Below are 7,040 nucleotides of genomic sequence, written 5' to 3' on the forward strand. Positions count from 1 at the left end.
ATTTATCGCAAATTAAGCCTAAGCCTGGGCCGAGCTTGGAATGTAGAACTACTCCCATAACCCTCTCCAGGTAAACCTTAGCAAGGGCATAAAGAGAATCAATGAAATCATGGCAGCAGATGCAATGAAAAGGCACAGGGGGAGAGAGAGAGAGGGAAACCAGTTCCAAACCTGACAATCCCAGAGGGGAGTGGGGAACCCTCCACAAGCAGTTCAGCTACCCAAGAAAGGGTAGAAAGAAGGACACCCCAGAAAGAAGTGCAACACTCTCACCTTGCACCCCATAGAAACCCTTCCCATCCTGAGCCCTCTTTGTCTGTTATAAAATGCCCACCCTGCCCTAAAATCCTCCTTCCCTTTGGCCCACCATCCCTCCACCCCAGCACCCTCCAATCACTTGTTAACTATCTCAGAGGATAACATTCCCATCCAAGTAATCCCACCCACAGAACAACTTGCTACACCAGTGGAACAGCTGGGAGGGGTGGAGCAGTGTAAGTGAGAATGGACAGAACAAAGTGAGCTTCAATGTACTGTACTCAAACACAGAGAGAATTACAAATAAGACAACATACTTTGGAAGTCACAAGCAGAAAATCCAGATGTAATAGCACTCACAGAAACAAAACTGTCAGGCATCATAAGAAATGGCTGTTTCTGCAATACTACTAATAATAAGGAAAGAGAGGGAAAGAAAAAGAGGGGAATAATGAAGGACAGGAGTGATGACCAAACTACACATCAGAAAGTGAAAGATATAACATTTCGGTTCGTCCTGGATCAAGTCGTGTGAGCTTGATAATGGTCCATGACAGACCAAAATGTGTCGTTTCTTTCACTTTCTGATGTGTGAGTTGATCATATCTTCAGCCATGTTATTGTGACTCATCGTCTGCAGAAGAACAGGAATTTTAAGAGATATCCATTCTGAATTGTGAGGTGTTAAGAGACTACATAACAGGCACTACAGCAATAGGAGGACCAAGGATAATAATGGTAGTAATATACTAATGGTAATATAATACTCCCCCTCTCCATTAAATTACAGAAGTCCCAGGCAGGAGAATACAACAAGAACTTGGCAACAATTAATATAATATAGAAAGCAGGTTCTGTCGTCTGCAAGAAGGGATACAGACTGCTAGTCATAGATGATTTCTACCATGGGAAGGTAGAGTGGGAGAACAGAGAACCAACTAGAAGTACAGACACTTGAAAGCTAAACTATTGGCCGTTGTGACAAGAAACTTTTTAAGTCAACGTGTCAAGGGACACACAAGAATGAGAGGAAATGATGAACCAGCCAAACTGGATATGATATTCACCCTGAATGAGTCAGACATAAGGGAAATCAATTAGAAACCCAAATGGGAATGAGTGACCACAGTGTACTGACATTTAAGAATCTGGTGGAAGCAGGAATAACTTATCCAAGGAAGGAACAACAAAGCAAAGGACTGACATATCGAAGGGGAACTATAATGAGAACATTCATAATTTAGAAGAATTTAGCGTAGGAGAAAAAATATTTCGGATTCCTCTCTATTTCACTTATGTCCTTTAGCTTTACGCGCCTCTCCTGAAAACAAACTATTTAACACAGATGGTACACGAACAAGTGGACATTGGAAAGAGTTTTTTTCAGTGTCAGAGTAGTTAACAAATGGAATGCATTAGGCAGTGTATGTGGTGGAACCTGACTCCATACACAGTTTCGTATGTAGATAGGATAAGAGTCCAATAGGCTCGGGAACCTGTACATAAGTTAACTGATAGTTGAGAGGCGGGACCAAAGAGCCGAAGCTCAACCCTGGCATACACAACTAGGTCAGTACCACGGAGGCACCACACAAGCAGCTCCCTTCCTCTTCTCCTGCACACGTTATTACTACTCTTATACCACTCCTTCACTTTACTTCTTCCTCTCATTCTTCTTTCTTACACTGCCTCCTCTTTTTACATTTCTTTTTTCTACATCTCCTTTCTACCCCAAACACTCCATTCTACTCCTCATACCATTATGCTGTCCACGTGTGCTTGTCTTCCTTATTCTCTCAGTCTTTCCTCTTCCTTCTCCTCCCTTTCTTCATCTTCCTCTTTCTCCTTGTTTTCTTCATCTTCCTCTTTCTCCTCCCTTTCTTCATCTTCCTTTCCTTCCACTCTTCACTCAAGGTGAGCATACAGTGCGCGGATCAATAAGTAGTTTCAGACGCTGGGAATAGTTATGGACAGGTAAATGAGAAACAGGTTCCTGTCGTCACAAAAATGTCGCCGGTCCCGTCGCTGCTGCCGCAGTAACACCACCACAGGTGGAGCCCACACCACACCACAGGCGGAGCCCACAACACACCACAGGTGGAGCCCACAACACACCACAGGTGGAGCCCACAACACACCACAGGTGGAGCCCACAACACACCAAGGTGGAGCCCACAACACACCACAGGCGGAGCCCACAACACACCACAGGCGGAGCCCACAACACACCACAGGCGGAGCCCACAACACACCACAGGCGGAGCCCACAACACACCACAGGCGGAGCCCACAACACACCACAGGTGGAGCCCACAACACACCACAGGCGGAGCCCACAACACACCACAGGCGGAGCCCACAACACACCACAGGCGGAGCCCACAACACACCACAGGCGGAGCCCACAACACACCACAGGTGGAGCCCACAACACACCACAGGTGGAGCCCACAACACACCAAAGGCGGAGCTCACAACACACCAAAGGCGGAGCTCACAACACACCACAGGTGGAGCCCACAACACACCACAGGCGGAGCCCACAACACACCACAGGCGGAGCCCACAACACACCACAGGCGGAGCCCACAACACACCACAGGCGGAGCCCACAACACACCACAGGCGGAGCCCACAACACACCACAGGCGGAGCCCACAACACACCACAGGCGGAGCCCACAACACACCACAGGCGGAGCCCACAACACACCACAGGCGGAGCCCACAACACACCACAGGCGGAGCCCACAACACACCACAGGCGGAGCCCACAACACACCACAGGCGGAGCCCACAACACACCACAGGCGGAGCCCACAACACACCACAGGCGGAGCCCACAACACACCACAGGCGGAGCCCACAACACACCACAGGTGGAGCCCACAACACACCACAGGTGGAGCCCACACCACACCACAGGTGGAGCCCACACCACACCACAGGTGGAGCCCACAACACACCACAGGTCCAGCTACCCCCGGATAATATTTACATTCTGTTTTCCCTTGGGCGCTGCTGGTGTGTGTGTCCTGCCTGGACCACGGCGGCGCCTTGTGTTGATACAATACTAAGCTTTATGGACACACACACCCATCGGGAGCTGCAATATTTGGATACAAATATCATCCACTCTACCTATAACCCTTTGCTTGGAGAAGGTGGTCCATTATCCAGGCCAATTCTTCAGATCAATTCTTTGAAAGCGTCTCTCCGATATGCTTCACTTTCCAACAATCTAATAACATATTCTTTTACCGACGTCCCAACATTCTTTCAGACATTTTCGCAAATATGACCAGCCGCTTTATATTAATTCCCCAGAGACGGATATTGAAACCGGGGCAGCACTGAGGCTATTCCCTGGTCCATGGCTACTCTAACACGCTCTCTCTCATATATATATATATATACACACACACACACACACACACACACACACACACACACACACACACACACACACACACACACACACACACACACACACACGTTTCATTGAATATGACTGCATATTCTGTATTAATTATTTTCTTGTTTAGGGCTTCTATCCCTCTGACTAGTGCTCTTGCATCTTGGTTTAACTGGAAGAGGAGTTCTCCAAAAGTCGTGTGAGGTGAAGAAAAAGAAATAACTGTTGAATGAATTACATTTATTATAACATTACACAACGTTTCGAACCTACATGGTTCGTTCTCAAGTGATAGGAAATTACATATGTTGGATTTATGCTAATATGGGATCAGGTGAAAACAAGTAGACCAAAACAAATGGGCCAAGAATAAGGCATAAAGGGAAGGAAAAAGTAAGGCATAAAGTATAGAGGCCTTTAAAGAAAAAGGCCATAAATGTCCGATCCACATACAAAGATTAATAAGGTGTATTGGACGTAGCATGTTGAGCAGTGTCTTCTATGTTGGCATTTTCGTGTTCCAGTCTTGTTCTTACTCTCATGGTGGGCAGAGTGAATAGTTCCGTAATTTGGGTATTTATGGTGGAAGGAAGGAAGGGAACTAGCAGGGGAAAGCGCCAAGCCATTACGACTATATAGCCCTTAGAAGGGGTCAGGATAGGGATCTGGGATGGGACGTGGGGGAAGGAATGGTGCCCAATCACTTGGACAGTCGGGGAATGAACGCCGACCTGCATGAAGCGAGACCGTAGCTCTCCGTCCAGCCCAAGTGGTTGGGGGGTTAATATTTGTTATGAGTATGTTCCTCGTTTTTTCCCCGCTTCTGTTAGTAGTTCAGCCTGAAGTGTCAGTGGTGATGACTTTTGTGTTGTCTTCTAACTTATGGATGTCGTCCAGCAGCATTTCAACATGGGGGAGAGGTGGGAGAGGAGGAGCGACATGGGGGAGAGGTGGGAGAGGAGAAGCGACATGGGGGAGAGGTGGGAGGTCGGGGGACAGGTGGAAGTAGAAAGAATGGGAGAGGGGAGATGGAGGGGGAAGTGGAAGAGAGATGAGACTGGGAGATGTTTGGGTGAGAATGGTGGAGCTAGAGGAGGAGGGGGGGGAGGGGGGAGAGAGAGAGAGAGAGAGAGAGAGAGAGAGAGAGAGAGAGAGAGAGAGAGAGAGAGAAGGGAGAGGGGACAGGGGAGCAGTCTGTTTTTTTTTTATTTCCCAATCAGTAGACCCCGCCACAGCCGACCCCCGCCACAGCCGACCCCCGACACAGCCGACCCCCGACACAGCCGACCCCCGACACAGCCGACCCCCGACCGACCGACCCCCGACACAGCCGACCCCGGGACCATGAGTAACTGCCTATGACTGGACGCGTGACTCTGGAAGTGACAACAAGCCCAGACACAATTTTCAGAGAAAGAAATGACGTAGTTAGCTTCGACTTGTGCTTGTAATTGATGCGGCTTCTGGGAATTAGTAGACGCCCAGCTGGTCTTTGTGTGGGGATTATAATGGTGTATTGGTGAGGCGGGAGCGTGAGGGGAGGGACCGTGAGGGAAGGGGGAGGGACCGTGAGGGAAGGGGAGGGACCGTGAGGGAAGGGGGAGGGACCGTGAGGGAAGGGGGAGGGACCGTGAGGGAAGGGGGAGGGAGCGTGAGGGAAGGGGGAGGGAGGGAGACGAGGAAGCAGGGAGAGAGAGTTGAGAGGAGGGAGGAGGGTTATAGGAAGAAGGGAAAGGGGCCAGATTCACGAAGCAGTTACGCAAGTACTTACGAACGTGTACATCTTTCCTCAAACTTTGACAGCTTGGGTTACATTTATTAAACAGTTTACAAGCATGAAAACTTACCAATCAACTGTTGTTATTGTTATAAACAGCCTCTTGGTGCTTCGGAGCACATTAACTGTTTAATAATTGCAAACTCAGCCGCCAAAGATTGAGAAAAGATGTGCAGATTCGTAAGTGCTTGCGTAACAGCTTCGTGAATCTAGACCAAGGGCGTGGGAGGGACTGAGGAAGAGACGATAGGAGGGAAGAGAAGTTCTCATGTTCAGAAGCAACACGAGACCAGCCGTATAGAAGAGTCAATTGAGAATCTAACAAAATTTGTGCCTTGATGGCTTCAGCAGGCTTCAATGACTGATATCAATCGGGTGTTTGCAACAGGTTCTCACAGCTTTACATTCTCGTAACCAACCTTCCTCTGTGACCGCTTGGAAACTTAGGCTGTTAATGCTTACGGCAGTTTCACATTATCATCACAACCTAGTTGATCCATCACCTTATGGATCAATGTATTGAGTCCACTCTTGAAACCTTCTACTTTCGTTCCGGCATTACGTAATTGGCGATTCTACCTTCAATGTGGCTTTTTCTATTTAAAATGGCAACATTTGTCTACAAAGTGCATTTTCACAGTGGATACCCTACACCTCCAACTGTATCCTGGGATAGAAGTGGTGGTGGTGGTAGTAGTAGTAGTAGTAGTAGTAGTAGTAGTAGTAGTAGTAGTAGTAGTAGTAGCAGCAGTAGTAGTAGCAGCAGTAGTAGTAGCAGCAGTAGTAGTAGTAGCAGCAGTAGTAGTAGCAGCAGTAGTAGTAGTAGCATAGTAGTAGTAGTAGTAGTAGCAGCAGTACTAGCAGTACTAGTAACAGTCCCTATTGTGTGGTCTATATGATGTCAACCGACACCATCACTTGCCCCACTATAAGCTAGCACTAACCCATACTATATTATGATCTTAACTAAGGTATTAGAGGTTAGGTTACATGCTTTCGATTCGCTGACAATCATTTACCTTTAAAATATGTTGGTAAAGACTTTTTTGGAGATGTGGTTCGAACACAGGAAGTGAATGAAGCATTTATATGGTATTGTTGGAACGTCAAAAGGTTGAGACAAAGTAATACAACGTCAGGCTGACGCTACAGCCGACGCAAAAGACGTAATTACCAACGTGAACAACTCATTTAACAACAGAAAACAGTGTTGACCAGACACACACTAGAAGGTGAAGGGACGACGACGTTTCGGTCCATCCTGGACCATTCTAAAGTCGATTGTGTCGATCATTCACACAATCAACTTGAGAATGGTCCAGGACGGACCGAAACGTCGTCGTCCCTTCACCTTCTAGTGTGTGGTCTGGTCAACATACTTTAGCCACGTTATTGTGACTCATCGCCTGCAACAGAAAACAGTATTTTCGCACATTAATATTATTATATACAGAATTATAATTTTGTGTATAATTAGGCATAGGGAAGGTTATGTCAGGTCAGGTGTTTTAGTCATGTTGGCAATTATTTTTATGGGTTGTCCTGAACCCTTTGGATTTGATATTACAGTAATGGAAGACCAGTTAGATGT

The sequence above is a fragment of the Procambarus clarkii genome, chromosome 32 (assembly GCF_040958095.1).
Source record: "Procambarus clarkii isolate CNS0578487 chromosome 32, FALCON_Pclarkii_2.0, whole genome shotgun sequence".
Classification (NCBI taxonomy): domain Eukaryota; kingdom Metazoa; phylum Arthropoda; class Malacostraca; order Decapoda; family Cambaridae; genus Procambarus; species Procambarus clarkii.